This window comes from Triticum urartu, chromosome 1A (genome assembly GCF_056163025.1).
Source record: "Triticum urartu cultivar PI428250 chromosome 1A, HENAU_Tu73, whole genome shotgun sequence".
NCBI classification, from domain to species: domain Eukaryota; kingdom Viridiplantae; phylum Streptophyta; class Magnoliopsida; order Poales; family Poaceae; genus Triticum; species Triticum urartu.
In genome coordinates this window covers 53075521-53094791 of record NC_141873.1, presented here as the reverse complement: position 1 = coordinate 53094791, position 19271 = coordinate 53075521, and the positions used below count along the sequence as shown (strand labels likewise).

Sequence of the window (19271 nt, the reverse complement as noted above, 5' to 3'; positions counted from 1 at the left end):
TAATCAAAACATATTCGGGAATTTGAAAACAAATGTAAATTTTCAAAAAAATTCAAAAAATTTCAAACAGATCTATAAATAACAAAAAAAACTAACCTGCTTATATAGAGGGATTTTTTCATATGGAGAGGTTGTTTTATGATTTTATTTAGTACATGCGAGTCGCGTAGAAAAAGGTTTCCATATTCTGCATAGCGTTGAGCCCAAAAAATTGACACAACTTCTTACGGATTAGTTTTTGTAAGCTGTATGAAAATGACTAAATATCTAATTTGCCTCCATAGACATCTATGTTTATTCTGGTACTATAGTTTTACTGGTCAGGGTAAACTCCGTGACCCTAGGTGAAGGCGAGACACATCATTTATTAGTCTAGCATAGGCAGGGTCCATCAATGCAGTTTTCTCAGCCCAAAAATATTTTGTTGTGGTGCCTTAGGAAATCATGTCATGATGAGACCATCACATTTTTAGCTTTCGAAATAACTTTTTAGAAGATCCTTATCTCATCATGACATGATTCAGACGTAGTTTATGCAATCACATTTTAAAGGTCCCAATCTCATCCTGGAATATGTTTTAGACTTCTTTTTATCTCTACCACATATGCATAATTTGATTGTTTTTCTCCCGTTGCAAAGCACGTGCATATTTTCTAGTAGAACGAAAATATGATATATGAACAAACATAATTTAGACAATTTGAGGAGAAGGCTTTATTAGTTTCACAGACGTTCTCATACAAAGGGTTTAACATAGACTTTTCTGAGCACAACCTCACGGATTATAGATCTGAAAGGAAAGCTATTGTCAGGCCAGGCACATGGAATGTAAAATTCAACACTTCTCCTCCCACAGCTAAACTAGAGTCACTACGCCAGAGGAGGGAATGTGTAACCTGCAAGTCCATTAAATTTGACCCAACATATGATCAGAATAGCACAAGAAGCATATAAAATGCATAACTAAAATCTAAATCGTGTGAATCCGAGGAATAAAAAATATCAAAACTGCATGTATGCAATGCCGATCATCATAATTCATTTAATATATTTCACTTACTTCCACACTTGTAGCCATGTGGGAACGGCTTCTTGCAGAAATTGGCAACGTAGCCAACCTTCTCCATACAGTATATCTTCTCTTTCTCCTTGGTGACACCAGCGCAAAGGCATGGGATGTTTGCCTTTTGCCACACGGTGCAACATGCATCCGATGGATCTAGCTTCAGATTTGCTGGCCATTTTTGATACTTGGCACACTCCTTGATCATTGCCTATCGGTCACCCTCGCATTCTTCAGCTGACACGGCTACCCCAATAGTGAGGATGATGAAACATAAGCACATGAGTTTGGCCATGGCTATGGCTTTTGTATATGCTACACTAGAGCCTTCTCTATCACTTTGATGTTATAATTGTTTCTGTGGCTTCTCGGTGAATGTGTGGGATACATAACTTCGTTAGCTATGGCTTGGTTTATATATCCTTGTTTGAGATGATGATATGGGCACATGCATCAATTGTATATCTTGAGGATATGGCACCATGTCAAATAGTCAATATGTACATTAATTGCACTCTAGAGGCTACATCATACATTAGTTCTATATCTTGAAGATACGATATTGTATAAAACAATGAATGTTCACATTAACTCTATATCTACAAGCTATACCTTGAAGATACGAAATAGCATCGAACAATAAGTGTGTACATTAACTCCACATAGACACGTTATACATACATTAGTTGCACATCTACATGCTACAATATTACATTAATTATATATATATATATATACATATATATTATAGGAAGATATGGTACTGCACCGAAAAATGGAAGTGTGCATTAATACACATCTACAAGCTACAACATTACAATCATTATACTATATTTGCTATTTCATATCTAGATATGAAATAATTACTTCACATCTAAGTCGAGAGCGATTGGATCTCGTCTGTCTTTAAGATTCACGCAAACCTATTTTTGTCCTGCTGGTGCATTTGCTCGCGGCTGTTGTGTATCGTGCGGCCCGTTTTTAGGTTGATGCTAGTAGCGGGCCGGGGTGTTTGTCACGATAGTTGGGTTGGCAGTCCATTTATCTCTCGCAAAGTATTTTTTCTCCCCTGCATTCATTTCACCCATTTCCCATTCCTCTTCAGCATGAGCTCCTCCAGGGGCTCTGGTGAACGATAAGGGAGAGAGACGCTAAGGGAGTCCTGTATTAGGGGGTCTCCGGACAGCCGGACTATCTCCATTGGCCGGACTGTTAGACTATGAAGATACAAGATTGAAGACTTCGTCTCGTGTCCGGGTGGGACTCTACTTGGCGTGGAAGGCAAGCTAGGCAACACGTATATGGATATCTCCTCCTTTGTAACCGACCTTGTGTAACCCTAACCCTCTCAGGTGTCTATATAAACCGAAGGGTTTTAGTCCGTAGGACAACAATCACAACATACAATCATACCATAGGCTAGCTTCTAGGGTTTAGCCTCTCTGATCTCATGGTAGATCTACTCTTGTACTACCCATATCATCAATATTAATCAAGCAGGACGTAGGGTTTTACCTCCATCAAGAGGGCCCGAACCTGGGTAAAACTTCGTGTCCCCTGTCTCCTGTTACCATCTGGCCTAGACGCACAGTTCGGGACCCCCTACCCGAGATCCGCCGGTTTTGACACCGACATTGGTGCTTTCATTGAGAGTTCCTCTGTGTCGTCGCCGTTAGGCTTGATGGCTCCTATTATCATCGATAGCGATGCGGTCTAGGGTGAGACTTTTCTCCCCGGACAGATCTTCGTATTCGGCGGCTTTGCACTGCGGGCTAATTCGCTTGGCCATCTGGAGCAGATTGAAAGCTACGCCCCTGGCCATCAGGTTAGATTTGGAAGTTTGAACTACATGGCCGACATCTGCGGAGACTTGATCTTCGACGGATTCGAGCCACAGCCAGGCGCGCCCCACTGTCGCGATGGGTATGACCTAGCTCTGCCGTCGAACAGTACCCCAGAGGCCGCGCCCGCATCTGCTCCGACCCTCAGCTCGGAGCAAAAACTGCGCCAATCGAGGACGGGTGGCTAGACACCACCTCAGGGGCTGCAGTCTCGACGGCGATCGAGCCAAACACCAGCATAAACCTCTGCACAGCCCGTGACTCCAAGGTGCCGGACTCTTTCCCGGACTCCGAACCGTCCGCGCCCCTGCCAATCGAATCCGATTGGGCGTCGATCATGGAATTCACCGCCGCAGATATCTTTCAGCTCTCGCCCCTCGGCGACATTCTGAATTCACTAAGGACTCTCTCTTTGTCAGGAGAGCCCTGGCTGGATTATGGCCAACAGGATTGGGATGCGGAAGGCGAAGAAATTCGACGCCCACCCACCACCCACTTCATAGCCACTATCGATGATTTAACCGACATGCTCGACTTCGACTCCAAAGACATCGACGGTATGGACAACGATGTAGGAGACGAACACGAACCAGCGCCTATAGGGCACTGGAAAGCCACCTCGTCATATGACATATACATGGTGGATACACCCAACGAGGGCAATGGCGACGAGATAGCGGAGGATGACCCCTCTAAGAAGCAACCCAAGCGCCGACATCAGCGGCGCCGCTCTAAGTCCTGCCAAAGCAAAAGTGGTGATACCGGCACAGGAGATAATAACACTCCGGATAGCGCCGAAGACAACAACAATCCCCTCCAGCAAGATTTAGAGCAGGAGGATGAAGGAGTCAGCTCTCCTGAGAGAGCGGCTGGCGGAGAGGAGGAGGAGGAGGATGACAATTACATGCCCCCCTCCGAAGACGAGGCAAGCCTTGGTGACGATGAATTCGCCGTCCCAGAGGATCCCGTCGAACAAGAGCGCTTCAAGCGCCGGCTTATGGCCACGGCAAATAGCCTGAAGAAAAAGCAGCAGCAGCTTCAAGCTGACCAAGATCTACTAGCTGACAAATGGACTGAAGTCCTCGCAGCCGAGAACTATAAACTCGAGCGCCCCTCCAAGAGTTACCCAAGGCGTAGGTTACTACCCCGACTGGAGGAAGAAGCATACGATATGGCTGATCAGCCACCTCGTGGCCGCGATAGAGAGACATTCCAGCCAAAAGCTCAGCCTCCACCCCAACGCCATTCAAATCAAAAGGCATGGGGAGACACGCCAGACCTGCGAGACATATTGGAGGACAAAGCAAAGAATTCAAGATCGATCTACGGATCATGAGGGCGCACCACTCTGCGAGACGGTAAACGTCATGCCGGATACAGTAAAAGCAAATCCGGCCAGGCCGAACACAGCGGGCAAGATCCATTCGAGCTGCGTCGCGATATAGCCCAATACAGAGGCGCCGCACACCCCTTATGCTTCACAGACGAAGTAATGGAACATCAATTCCCAGAAGGTTTCAAAGCTTTAAACATCGAATCATACGACAGCACAACAGATCCCGCAGTATGGATTGAGGACTTCCTCCTCCACACTTACACGCCATCAAATACCTCCCACTAAAGCTCAAAGGACCAGCGTGGCATTGGCTTAATAGCTTGCCAGCGGACTCCATTAGCTGTTGGGAAGATATGGAAGCCGCATTCCTCGACAACTTTCAGGGCACTTCTGTGCGACCACCAGACGCCGATGATCTAAGCCACATAATTCAGCAGCCAGAAGAGTCGGCCAGGCAATTCTGGACTCGGTTCCATACAAAGAAAAATCAAATCGTTGATTGTCCGGATGCAGAGGCCTTAGCGGCTTTCAAGCACAACATCTGAGACGAGTGGCTAGCCCGGCACCTTGCTCAGGAAAAGCTGAAATCTTTGGCAGCTCTCACGACGCTCATGACCCGCTTTTGTGCGGGAGAAGACAGTTGGCTGGCTCGCAGTAATAACATATCAAAGAACCATGGTACCTCAGATACCAAGGACGACAATAGCAAGTCACGTCGCAATAAGCATAAGCACCGCATTAAGAGCGAAAATACTGAGGATACGGCAGTCAATGCCTGATTCAAAGGCTCCAAACCCGGTCAGCGGAAAAAGCCATTCAAACAAAGTACACCGGGTCCGTCCAGCCTGGACCGTATACTCGATCGCTCGTGTCAAATACACGACACCCCAGACAAGCCAGCCAATCACACCAACAGGGATTGTTGGGTGTTCAAGCAGGCCGGCAAGTTAATTGCCTAAAACAAGGACAAGGGGCCGCATAGCGATGACGAGGAAGAACCCCGGCAGCCGCACACTGGAGGACAGAAGAGGTTTCCCCCGCAAGTGCGGATGGTGAACATGATATACGCAACCCACATCCCCAAGAGGGAGTGGAAGCATGCGCTCAGGGACCTATATGCGCTGGAGCCAGTCGCCCCAAAGTTCAACCCTTCGTCCTCCTGTTCGATCACCTTCGATCGCAGGGACCACCCCACTAGTATCCGTCATGGTGCATTCGCCGCACTGGTCCTAGACCCAATCATCGACGGATTTCACCTCACTCGAGTCCTTATGGACGGCGGCAGCAGCCTGAACCTGCTTTATCAGGACACAGTGCGCAAAATGGGTATAGACCCCTCAAGGATCAAACCCACAAAAACGACCTTTAAGGCCGTCATTCCAGGCGTAGAGGCCCATTGCACAGGCTCAATTACACTGGAAGTGGTCTTCGGATCCCCGGATAACTTCTGAAGCGAAGAGTTAATCTTTGATATAGTCCCGTTTCGCAGTGGTTATCACGAGCTGCTCGGACGAACCGCATTTGCTAGATTCAATGCGGTACCGCATTATGCATACCTCAAGCCCAAGATGCCAGGACCTCGTGGAGTTATTACAGTCAATGGAAACACAGAGCGCTCTCTCCGAGCAGAGGAGCACACCGCGACCCTCGCAGCAGAAGCGCAAAGCAGCCTCTCAAGGCAATCTACCAGTTCGATATTTCAAGGCCCGGACACCTTCAAGCGTGCTCAGGGCAATCGGCAAATAGACCGCCTGGCGCGATCTGAGCTCGCGTAGCAATACGGCTGCCACCGCAATCCCAGCCCAACGACGATATTCGTGCCGCGCGTACATAATTACGCATTAAAAATACCATGGGCAGAGGTGGGGAGGGGGGGCACAACTGCGGCACGCCCCAAAACGCGGCCTAAACCGCACTAGGGGCTTCCCGTTTGGTTATTTTTCTTTTTCTTTCAGGACTTTAATCTCTGGAAACACTGTCCGGCAGCTCTATCGCCGAACGCATGATACATCAACCAAGGAGGCATACAACTATGTTATAGAACGGAATTCCCAGGTTGATTACAGATTTCGTATCATTCCTCAGCTCGCCCTTGGAAGGGACATAGTCCTACTCTTTTGCTTATCGCACTATTTGTATCACTCTGCTTTAATGCAATTTTTTAATAAACAATGCATGACATTACGACCATTATTGCATTCTTGTTATATATATATATCTATGTGTTCATTAATGACGCTTTGCAACCGTACACTCTGGTATGGCCAACACACCAGGGGCTCACATACCCCACAATGCGCTGTGAAAAGTCCGAACACTTTCACAAGTGCGGCACCCCGAACTTATAACATTATATGCATCAGCTCTGAATCATGTCTTTGGTCAAATGTTGGGTTTGCCTGGCTCCTACGTTTTGGTACCTTACGTTCCACTCTATCGGCTAAGGTAGCGCTAGGAGAACTACTGCGATTGTGCCCCGGTTCTATCGGGCTGAGCACCTCAGTAGAGAAAGCTAAAACTGATTGTCATGATAAGGCAAGAGACTAGTCGCTGTTCGGCGAGGTTTTTCGAGTGCCTAAAGACTTATGCCGCTTAGGGCGAGGGGCCGGCCCTGTTCGGCTTACAGGCATGTATCGCGCCCCGAATTCGGCCTTCCGAATACCAGGGGCTTCGCCAAAATTTAAAATTATAGACTTCTATGGCTAAGTGAGAGTGATAAAGCATTATTAGTCCGGTTGCCTTGTTCGTTGTGCTGAGCACCTCCCTCGAAGGACCCAAACTTGGGAACAAGAGTGCTCAGGTTTATCCCGAACACCCCAGCACTCGTGGCATGGGGGCAGAAGCCGAGGACTAGCCATCTCTCAGATTGGATAAACAGCCAAATAGAAGGTAATATTTTAAATTCTAACAAGCGTTGCATAGCGAATATGATACAAGTTTTCATACATTCAGGACAAAACGAGCAAGTCTCATTCAAATATTACATTTTGTGAACACTCATCCGCGATAAGACGGGCACCCGACAGAACACCCTCGTAGTACATCTCGGGGTGGCGGTGCTCTTTGCCCTCCGGCGGCCCCTCCTTGATCAGCTTCACGGCGTCTAGCTTGACCCACTGCATTTTTACATGGGCGAAAGCCCTGCGTGCACCTTCAATGCAGATGGATCGCTTGACGACCTCCAGCCGCGGGCAGGCATCCACAAGCCGCCTCACCAGGCCGAAGAAGCTGTTCGGAAGGGCGTCGCCAGGCCACAACCAGACTATGAAGCCCTTCATGGCCTGATCGGCCGCCTTATGTAGCTCGACCATCTGCTTCAGCTGGTTGCTCATTGGCACCAGATGTTCGGCCTCAGCATACTGAGACCAGAATAGCTTCTCCATCAAGCTTCCGTCCTCGGCCTGTTAAAATTGTGCAGCATCGGACACACTGCGGGGCAAATCTGCGAATGCTCCTCAAGAGCTCCGGATTCGGGTAAGTAATCGGTAATTCACTTTTACATGCTTGCTTTGCATATAGAAAGACTTACCCGCTGCTATCTTCTTCATCGCGTCGATCTCCTGAAGGGCCTTCTGGGCCTCTGCCTTGGCACTCTTCGCGCTCCCACGGGCCGCGGCAAGCTCAGACTCTCGCGTCTTCAAGTCAAGCTCCAACGCCTCGTGCTTCGTCACGAGAGCCTGGAGCTCTTGCTGCACCTCGCCCACCCGAGCCTCGTGCCTCTCTCGCTCGGTGCGCTCCTTGGCCGCTATATGTTCGGCCTTGGTCAGCGCTTACTTCAGGGTCGCCACCTCGGTCGTGGCCCCTGGCAAAACATACAATGATCCTGTCATTTTGCAATCGCATCCTTTTTATATATACATATATCTATAGACAGGGTATTACTTACCCTCGTTCTCCTCGAGCTGCCTCTTGACAAGGCTGAGCTCTTTCTTGGACCCATCGAGGTCCTGCTTCAGTACGGCGACCTCCGCAGTTAGTGCGGCGGATGCCAGCGGAGAAGCCTGCATATGCATATCGACATACATATATTAGACTCTTGCGATATTATTTGATCCTCTGTTCAGCTTTTCTTTGTGAACACCGAACAAAGCATCAGGGGCTACTGTCTATGCGGTAATACTTCTACTACATTTTAAAACACTTACCTCGAAGCGTGTTAGAAGGCTGGCACAGGCTTCAGTCAATCCGCTCTTGGCGGACTGAACCTTCTGGATCACCGCACTCATGATGGTGCGATGCTCCTCGTCGATGGAAGCGCTGCGAAGCGCTTCGGGCAGGCTGTCCGGTGCCTCTGGATGGGCAGAGGTCACCGGCACTGGCGTTTTGCCCCTCTTATAAGGGGACCGCCTACCCGAATCCCGAACGGTTGGAGGATTCGGCATGGTGTTCGGCTGAGGGCCGAACTCGAAGCTCTCGGGGACCCCGTCCCCTCGGCTCCCGGAGTCCGGAAGGTCGCCTTGAGGCGCCTCCGGGACGGTCCCCCCTCGATCCGGTGCCTCTTGAGACAACACTTCGGCGTCGTCGGCAGGATGAGGGGAGGTGGCGGTCGGGACTGGATCGCTATCCATGTCCGACGAGCCCAGGGAGCCGTCCGATGATACCTCGATATAGGCTCGGGGCGGCCTGCACAATTGAGTTCGGCGTTAGGAAAAGTAGTGCGACAAAGGAATCCTATGGATAACTTTGGTATCTGAATACTTACGATCTCCCCGGGGCTTTGTCCCTGGGCAACCACTCGTCTTCACTTTCGTCAGCGGTGGTGGAGCTGTCCAGAAGGAGAGTCCTTCCCCTCTTGGACCCTCCGGCCTCCCTAGTTGGGGCGGCCTTCCTTTTCTTGTCTCCCCCAGTCGGTGGGGAGCCTCTTTTTCCTCTTCCTCGTCTTTGGGGGAAGAGTGCGCTGCAGAGTCATCGGACGGTGAGTCCAACGACGCCTGGCGTCGGGAACTCTTTCGAGCTCCCTTGGCCTTCTTGGTCTTCTCCGACACCTTATAAGGGGCCGGAGTCAACATCTTCGCCAGAAGGGCGTCTGTGGGGCCTTCGGGCAAAGGAGCCGGACAGTCGGTCTGTCCAGCCATCTTTTGCCAGTCCTGTCAAAGGCATGGGAGTTTAGATGTGGCGACCCGACCCGAATGGATCAAGTCTACTATGCTCCGGTGTCATCCCTGGATCAGTAATGCTGACACCACACAGTACATCGAAGGATTTATAGCAGAGTGGCAATCACACACTTATTACATCGTTGTCTCAAAGAGAACTTATTACAATAAATATGGCTTATGGCCATCTAATAATGATAACAGCGGAAGACTCGGAAGATAAATGGGTCCATCAACTCCAACGGCATCACTGAGTATAGAACCACGACCTAAAAGCACCTTACTCGTCGTTTAAAAAGTCTGCAACATGAGAAGTTGCAGCCCGAAAACGGGTCAGCACATGGAATATGCTGGCAATGTAACACATAGAGAGTAATGGAATGAAACAGCTATACTATATGCATATATGGCTGGTGGAAAGCTCTATGGTTACAGTTTTGCGTAAAGCCAGTTTTTCCCTACTGCAAAGGAATAAAATTTATTTAACTATCATGGTGGTTGTGAAACATCGAGAATGGTTGACAGCATTCCGATCCCAATTAAGTGAACAATTAAAACCCAACAACATTAATTAGAAGTAATGTGTTGAGATTCACATGATATTCAAGTACTAGATACTCAAGTTGTCCATAACCGGGGACACGGCTAATCATGATTAGTTTGTACACTCTGCAGAGGTTTGCGCACTTTTCCCCACAAGACTCGATCGCCTCCGTTTGGTTTCTCGCACTACAGGGTGTTTGAGAAGACGGTTGACCGAGACACAGTCTTTCAGAAGCGCTAGCACCTTACATGTGGGTAGACCGGTACACCTACTTTCCCCTACATCTGCTAGTCTACCCGTAAGAGTTCGCACAACTTAGTCAACTATGCCAGAGCCCATAATGGCTTGTGGCTGCACACGGAAGTTTCTAGCATGAAAGATCTTATGATCCCTTTGAGCCTGGGTGGCGGTCCAAAATAAAAATAGGCAAGTCCTGATAGACATCAGGTGCCTCAATCCACCCAGATGTGTATTTAAGTTGCCACCTTAGGTAAACCATTAAATTATCAAACTCACATCTGTCATGGATATCACTCACCCAATCCACGTCTACTAGCATAGCATGGCATAATAAGCAAACGTAGAAGTAACTCCCAAAGGTTTCATAATAATACAGGTGATAGGTACTACCTCATCTACATCCCATCCCACAATTTAATTAGATCCTAATCATGCAATGTGTGAGGATTGATCTAATGCAATAAAGATGGGTTGTAGAAAAGGTATGATCAAAGGGTTACTTGCCTTGCTGATGATCCGCGAGACCTAGGGTTTCGAAGTAACAAGCGGCGCAATCCGGGTGATCTATCGCAGACAAACAACAAGCACACAATAAGTACTCATCTAATGCACAGGTAAAACTCGAACAAGAGAACGAACCAGTAAGTTCAACTTAAGAACTCCGGTTGCAAAGAAAGAAAGAACCGAACAGACGACGGAAAAACAAACGGCGGAAGAAAACAACTCGGTTCAAGCAAGTTGAATCTCAGTCAAATTTTACCGGGAAAAAACTTGTTTAAGTTGATTAGTCGGAACGGCGGTTTCGAAACGAAACTCCAGGCGCTTGAATCACCTGATTCCGATAAACGAGCGGGAAGAAAGACTAGAACGAAGATCGGATCTGAGATCGCGATCGCGGAATAAATCCGACGAAAAGAAAGAGACGAACGGTTAAACGAACGGACGTTCGCTAACCGAGAAAAATCGGTGATCACGTTCATTGAGAAGAACGGTCCGAAAGAAGAACGAAAACCGATCTAGGGTTTCGGAAAAGAAAACCGAAACAAAGAACCGGAAAAGAAAACGGAAAAGAAACGGAACGGTTCTTTTAAGAAAAACAGAACCGAGGCGAGGGTGGCGCGGCTACCTCGACGAGGCTCCGGCGAGGGGCTCCGACGGTGGTGGGACAAGGGCGGCGGCGGCGGCTAGGCGGCAGTGGCACTAGGCGGCGGCGGCGCTAGGGCGGCGGGGCTGGCGCGCTGCGGCTGCTGCTGCTGCTGTTTGCTGCGGGGCGGCGGGGCTGGTGTGGGGAGGAGAGGGGGGTGGCTAGGTATTTATACTAGGAGGGGGGTGTTTCTTGGGGTAGGGGGCAAGAAAGAGGGGGAGGGGCGGCGGCCTAGAGTCCAAGCCGGACTCGGCTTGTGGCGGGGGCTGGCGCTGGCGCGCAGGGCGGCTGGCGGCTGGGCCGGCCGGCTGGGCCCTTGGCCCAGGCGGGCGCTGGCTTCTTTTTTTAAATATTTCCGCACGCAAAAAAACAAAGAAAAAGAAAACTAAACGAACTCCAAAAATTCTAAAGTAAATTTTCTCCGACTCCTAAAAATGAGTCGAACAAAATGAACTTTACTCCGGACCTAGATGCAATTTTTGAAAACACGCATTTTTCCCTATCCAAATAAAATGCAAATAAACTCCGGAAATCCAAAATTTGATTTATTCATTAGATCTTCATTTTTCCTAGATTTGGGAAGGTCATATTATTCCCTCTCTCATATTTTTGATATTGGAAAAATAATTGAAGATGAAATAAAATAAATCAAATGATCCTCTTTTCCAAAATTTGAGAGAACTCAAATATGAAAATAACGAAATCTCCAACTCTCTCCATGGGTCCTTGAGTTGCGTGAAATTTCTAGGATCAACCAAAATGCAAGAAAATATGTTATGCATGATGATCTAATGTATAACATTCCAAATTGAAAATTTGGGATGTTACAAACCTACCCCCCTTAAGATGAATCTCGCCCTCGAGATTCGTGTTGGCTAGAGAATAGGTGAGGGTGGTCCTTGAGCAAATCTTCTTCTCTTTCCCAGGTGGCTTCATCCTCTGAGTGGTGGTTCCACTGAACTTTGCAAAACTTGATAACCTTGCTGCGAGTAACTCTGCTGGCAAACTCGAGAATCTTGACTGGTTTCTCCTCATACGTTAAGTCATCCTTCAACTGAATTGCTTCGAGTGGCACGGTATCTCTTAGCGGTACCTCCGCCATCTCGGCATGACATTTCTTCAGCTGAGAAACATGGAATAGATCATGAACTCCTGACAGTCCCTCTGGTAATTCCAACTTATAAGCGACTTCTCCCATACGTTGCAAGATCTTATACGGTCCAACGAAACGCGGTGCTAATTTTCCCTTAACTCCAAAGCTCTTAACTCCTCGAAGTGGGGATACTCGAAGGTAAACTCTGTCTCCGGTTTCGTAAACTATCTCCTTGCGTTTAGAATCTGCGTAGCTCTTCTGCCTGGACTGGGCTACCTTGAGCCTATCGCGAATCAACTTAACTTTCCGTTCAGACTCCTTAATCAAATCTGGTCCAAAGAATTGACGATCTCCAACTTCGTCCCATGACAACGGTGTCCTGCACCTCCTTCCGTATAAAGCTTCGAAAGGTGCCATCTTCAAACTGGTTTGGTAACTGTTGTTATAAGAAAACTCCGCATACGGAAAGTTATCATCCCAACTAGATCCATAATCTAGTGCACAAGCTCTCAGCATATCTTCCAAAATCTGATTGACTCTCTCGGTCTGTCCATCTGTCTGCGGGTGAAAAGTTGTGCTGAACTCCAGTCTGGTTCCTAAAGTTTCATGCAACTGATTCCAAAACCTTGAGGTAAATTGGGTTCCTCTATCTGATATGATACTCCTCGGAACTCCATGCAAACAAATGATCCTAGTCATGTATATCTTTGCCAACTTAGCACTGGTGTAAGTGGTCTTAACTGGAATGAAATGTGCTACCTTTGTCAAACGATCAACTACTACCCATATCGAGTCATAGCCTGCTTTTGTCCTGGGTAGTCCTGTGATAAAATCCATGCCTATCTTATCCCACTTCCATTCGGGTATTGGCAATGGTTGTAACAATCCTGCCGGCTTCTGATGCTCTGCCTTTACTCTCTGACATACGTCACAAACTGCTACATATGCTGCAATATCCTTGTTCATTCCGGTCCACCAGAACGTTTCCTTCAAATCCAGATACATCTTGGTATTCCCTGGGTGAATCGAATACGGTGAATCATGTGCCTCGTGCAAAATCAACTTCCTGATCTCCAGGTCATTTGGCACATAAACACGGTCCTCAAACCATAGGGTATCGTGCTCATCCTCACGAAATCCCTTTGCTTTTCCTTCGCTCAATTTCTCTTTTATAGCAGCAATCTCCTTGTCAGATTTCTGAGCTTCTCTGATAATGTTGACTGAATCTCCAATGCTACTACATAGCCTCTCGGAACTATTTCCAAACATAGCTCACGAAGGTTTTCTGCTAACTCCTTGGGTATTTTCCCTGTCATTAGAGTATTGACATGGCTCTTACGGCTCAATGCGCCAGCTACTACATTAGCTTTTCCAGGATGGTAATGCAATCTCATGTCATAATCCTTGATGAGCTCCAACCATCTCCTCTGTCTGAGGTTCAACTCCTTCTGCGTGAAAATGTACTTCAAACTCTTGTGATCCGTGTACACCTCACAGTGATTTCCAATGAGGAAATGTCTCCACGTTTTCAATGCATGCACTATGGCTGCTAACTCCAAATCATGCGTGGCATAATTCAACTCATGAGGCTTCAGTTGTCGTGAAGCATACGAAAAAACTCTTCCTTCCTGCATAAGCACTGCTCCAAGTCCTCGACGTGAAGCGTCGCAATACACCTCATAATCCTTGGTCTGATCTGGCAAAATCAATACTGGTGAGGTAACCAAGCATTTCTTCAACTCCTGGAAACTAGCCTCACACTCCTCAGTCCATTTGAACTTAGTATCCTTCTTCAACAGTTCAGTCATAGGCTTTGCAATCTTTGAAAAGTTCTCTATGAATCTCCAGTAGTATCCTACGAGTCCAAGAAAACTCCGGATCTCTCCAACTGTCGTTGGTGATTCCCATTCGGTTACGGTCTCAACCTTCGTGGGGTCAACTGCTATACCTTCTCCGGATATAACGTGTCCGAGGAATCCAACTTCCTTCAACCAAAACTCACATTTGCTGAATTTGGCGTATAACTGATGTTCCCTTAGTTTCTCCAAAACCAAACGCAAATGTTCCTTATGCTCCTCTTCATTCTTTTAATAAACCAGGATGTCATCAATGAACACTACGACAAACTTATCCAAAAACTCCATAAACACTTTGTTCATCAGGTTCATAAAATAGGCAGGTGCGTTAGTCAATCCAAATGACATAACGGTATACTCATACAGTCCATATCTCGTGGTGAATGCTGTCTTAGGTAAGTCATGCTCCCGAATCTTCAATTGATGGTACCCTGATCGCAAATCGATCTTGGAAAACACTTTAGCTCCTTGCAAACGATCAAACAGATCATTAGTCATTGGCAGTGGGTACTTATTCTTGATGGTTACTTCATTCAATCCCCGATAATCAACAACCATCCTTAATGATCCATCCTTCTTTTCCACTAGAAGTATGGGTGATCCCCAAGGCGAAGAACTTGGGCGAATGTAACCTTTATCCAATAATTCCTTAATGTGATTCTTAATTTCCGCCAAATCTTTTGCTGGCATCCTATATGGTCTCTTCGATATTGGCCCAGTGCCTGGCAAAAGCTCAATCAAAAACTCAATGTCTCTATCCGGTGGCATGCCTGGCAACTCTTCGGGAAATACATCAGGAAAATCCTTTACCACTGGTACTTCCTCCTGCACAACTCCTGTTAGGCAATTTACTTGTGTCCTTTTTGGTACATGCCGGGATACATACTTGATCCTTCTCCCTTCTGGTGTGGTAAGCAAAATTTTCTTACTGGCGCAATCAATGTTTCCTCCATACATCGACAGCCAATCCATACCAAGAATCACATCCAGACCTTGGGACTCCAGAATAATTAAATCCGTTGGGAAAACATGCCTTCCTATACTTAATGGTACTTGGAAACATCCTTGTCTAGCCATGTACTCTGCTCCTGGCGAGCTTACTAGCATAGGTGTTTTAAGAATCCTAGTGGGCAGGCTATACTTTTCCACAAATCCCCTTGATATGTATGAATGCGATGCACCAGTATAAAAAAGAACGAGTGCGGTAAATGACTTAACCAAAAACTTACCGATTACTGCATCAGGCTGATCTTCAACCTCCTCCACATTAACATGGTTCACCTGTCCCCTATTGAAAGGGTTCGGCTTCTTCCCGGAGCTTCCATTGCCATTTCCATTCTGGCCTTCGGGACATTCATTGGCATACGGTCTTGGAACACTTGAAACAGGTGACTTGACTCAGGTCTCTCTTGGTTGGGGTCGATGGGGTGGTCCGGTTCTGGCTGTTGCTTCCTCCATTCCCATTACCATTCTTGTGGCCATTATGGTTGTGCGAGCTACCTCCTCCATGGGTGTGCTGAAACTGAAATCCCGGTTTAGGGGTAAAACGGGGCTTCTGCTGGGCTCCAGAGTTATACTTCCCTTGTCCATACTTCCTCTTACGGTCCTCAATCTACTGTTGCTTTCCTTCAATCATGATGGCATGATCTACCAACTCCTGGTAGTTGTTGAAACTCGCTACCATCAACTTCATGCTTAGATCATCATTCAGTCCTTCCAGAAACTTCTCCTGCTTAGCTGCATCCGTAGCAACGTCATCTGGGGCATAACGTGCTAACTTGCTGAAATCATCAACGTACTGGCCAACTGTCCTTCCTCCTTGGCGTAAGTTGCGAAACTCACGCTTCTTCATGGCCATAGCTCCTGCTGAAACATGGGCAGTGCGGAAAGCTTGCTGAAACTGATCCCATGTGACAGTGTCAACTGGATAAGTGGCTGTGAAATTCTCCCACCATGCTGCCGCGGGTCCGTCAAGCTGATGTGCGGCAAACTTCACTTTCTCACCATCCGTGCATCCTGCAGTGGTCAACTCCCTTCCTATCTTGCGGAGCCAATCGTCTGCTACTATTGGCTCAGTTCTACTGGAAAACACCGGCGGATTCAGTCTAAGGAAACGGGCTAAGTGGTCAACAGGTGGTGGTGGTGGGTTGTTGTTGTTGTTCTGCTGGTTCTGGACTAACATATGCATCAATTGATTCTGCTGCTGGATCAACTGAGTGAGCTCTGGTGGAAATCCATTGTCACGTCTCGGAGGCATCTGAGGGTTTAGAAAAGACGAGAATTAAGAATAGAGGGGGTCTAAAGGGAAAACACTACCCCAATGCGCATGAGCAATTGCACACAAAATCACTTCATTCAATCAAACAAGGGCTTACAAACGATCTAACTATCGCAAAAGTGCTTGAACTATTGTGTTTACATGGGGGAATACTACTACTATCTGGTGGTCATCTAGAAATTTGAACCGGTGGAAGATTCCATGATATCTGCTCCAGCTTCGTCTTCAAAGTCAGGTTCACTTAGATCCGAATCGGTGTCGTCGATGATGATGTAGTTGTCCGGACATGCGACGTACTCGTCCTCCTCCTTGGATGCTAACTTCCTCTTGAGTTTTGCAATCTCCTGCTTAAGATCGCCATTGTGTCTTGCTAGAGCTACGATCTCGTCCATGTAGTCCTTGCGTGTAGACTTCAGTTCTCCTTCTAGCTCGATGATCCTTGCCTTTGCATTCTTCAACTCTATCATATCATTGCACATCTGGTTCTCGTGGCGTCGAATGTGCTGGTTTAACTCCTGGATGAAAGATGCAATGGATCTATCCTTCTTGGTGCTGACTAACTCCCATTGTTCATCTCGGCGTCCGCAAATCTGGTAGATAGTGTCCTTGAGGTCTTCTTGATAAACTTCTCCAATGCGTCCTATGGTAATATGAGCTGCCATGCTCCTTCCCAGACTCCAGGTTGGTGCATTGAAAACACTATCTATGGGCTTTGTGATTGGCGCGAATGTCCTTCCTGGAATGTGAGCTTGAATCTTCCAGCGCTCCTCTTCAGGCGGAGTGGCGTTGAAGGTTCCCGTGAAGCTTGGTAATCCAATGTTCAGGTATTTGGTGACTTCCTTCAGGTGAAATCCAAATGGTGTGCCTTCATCCGGTTGAGCGAACTTAATCTTCGTGTTCGTCATCCTAAAAGAGTAGAAAAGATGAGGAGTTAGAAAATGAGAAGAGAATGGTGATCTATGCCTTTAACTTAGTGGTCGTGTCCTACAGTCAGCGTGTGCTCTGATACCATCTCTGTGGCGACCCGACCCGAATGGATCAAGTCTACTGTGCTCCGGTGTCATCCCTGGATCAGTAATGCTGACACCACACAGTACATCGAAGGATTTATAGCAGAGTGGCAATCACACACTTATTACATCGTTGTCTCAAAGAGAACTTATTACAATAAATATGGCTTAAGGCCATCTAATAACGATAACAGCGGAAGACTCGGAAGATAAATGGGTCCATCAACTCCAACGGCATCACTGAGTATAGAACCACGACCTAAAAGCACCTTATTCATCGTCTGAAAAGTCAGCAACATGAGAAGTTGCAGCCCGAAAACGGGTCAGCACATGGAATATGGTGGCAATGTAACACATAGAGAGTAATGGAATGAAACAGCTATACTATATGCATATATGGCTGGTGGAAAGCTCTATGGTTACAGTTTTGCGTAAAGCCAGTTTTTCCCTACTGCAAAGGAATAAAATTTATTTAACTATCATGGTGGTTGTGAAACATCGAGAATGGTTGACAGCATTCCGATCCCAATTAAGTGAACAATTAAAACCGAACAACATTAATTAGAAGTAACGTGTTGAGATTCACATGATATTCAAGTACTAGATACTCAAGTAGTCCATAACCGGGGACACGGCTAATCATGATTAGTTTGTACACTCTGCAGAGGTTTGCGCACTTTTCCCCACAACACTCGATCGCCTCCGTTTGGTTTCTCGCACTACAGGGTGTTTGAGAAGACGGATGACCGAGACACAGTCTTTCAGAAGTGCTAGCACCTTACATGTGGGTAGACCAGTACACCTACTTTCCCCTACATCTGCTAGTCTACCCATAAGAGTTCGCACAACTTAGTCAACTATGCCAGAGCCCATAATGGCTTGTGGCTGCACACGGAAGTTTCTAGCATGAAAGATCTTATGATCCCTTTGAGCCTGGGTGGCGGTCCAAAATAAAAACAGGCAAGTCCTGATAGACATCAGGTGCCTCAATCCACCCAGATGTGTATTTAAGTTGCCACCTTAGGTAAACCATTAAATTATCAAACTCACATCTGTCATGGATATCACTCACCCAATCCACGTCTACTAGCATAGCATGGCATAATAAGCAAACGTAGAAGTAACTCCCAAAGGTTTCATAATAATACAGGTGATAGGTACTACCTCATCTACATCCCATCCCACAATTTAATTAGATCCTAATCATGCAATGTGTGAGGATTGATCTAATGCAATAAAGCTGGGTTGTAGAAAAGGTATGATCAAAGGGTTACTTGCCTTGCTGATGATCCGCGAGACCTAGGGTTTCGAAGTAACAAGCGGCGCAATCCGGGTGATCTATCGCAGAAAAACAACAAGCACACAATAAGTACTCATATAATGCACAGGTAAAACTCGAACAAGAGAACGAACCAGTAAGTTCAACTTAAGAACTCCGGTTGCAAAGAAAGAAAGAACCAAACAGACGACGGAAAAACAAACGGCGGAAGAAAACAACTCGGTTCTAGCAAGTTAAATCTAGGTCAAATTTTACCAGGGAAAAAACTTGTTTAAGTTGTTTTGTCGGAATGGCGGTTTCGAAACGAAACTCCAGGCGCTTGAATCACCTGATTCTGGTAAACGAGCGGGAAGAAAGACTAGAACGAAGATCGGATCTGAGATCGCGATCGCGAAATAAATCCGACGAAAAGAAAGAGACGAACGGTTAAACGAACGGACGTTCGCTAACCGAGAAAAATCGGTGATCACGTTCGTTGAGAAGAACGGTC

The 19271-nt window shown here is 46.9% G+C and overlaps 1 pseudogene across 1 annotated transcript; it reads right to left on the bottom strand.

Moving 5' to 3' along the window:
• Positions 1-701: 701 nt before the first annotated feature.
• LOC125552897 (uncharacterized) lies at positions 702-1436 on the bottom strand (annotated as a pseudogene). Its single transcript, XR_015602117.1, has 2 exons — positions 1062-1436; positions 702-897 (listed from the first exon to the last, which is right to left on the bottom strand). The product of XR_015602117.1 is annotated as an uncharacterized LOC125552897 (transcript).
• Between the last annotated feature and the right edge of the window lie 17835 nt (positions 1437-19271).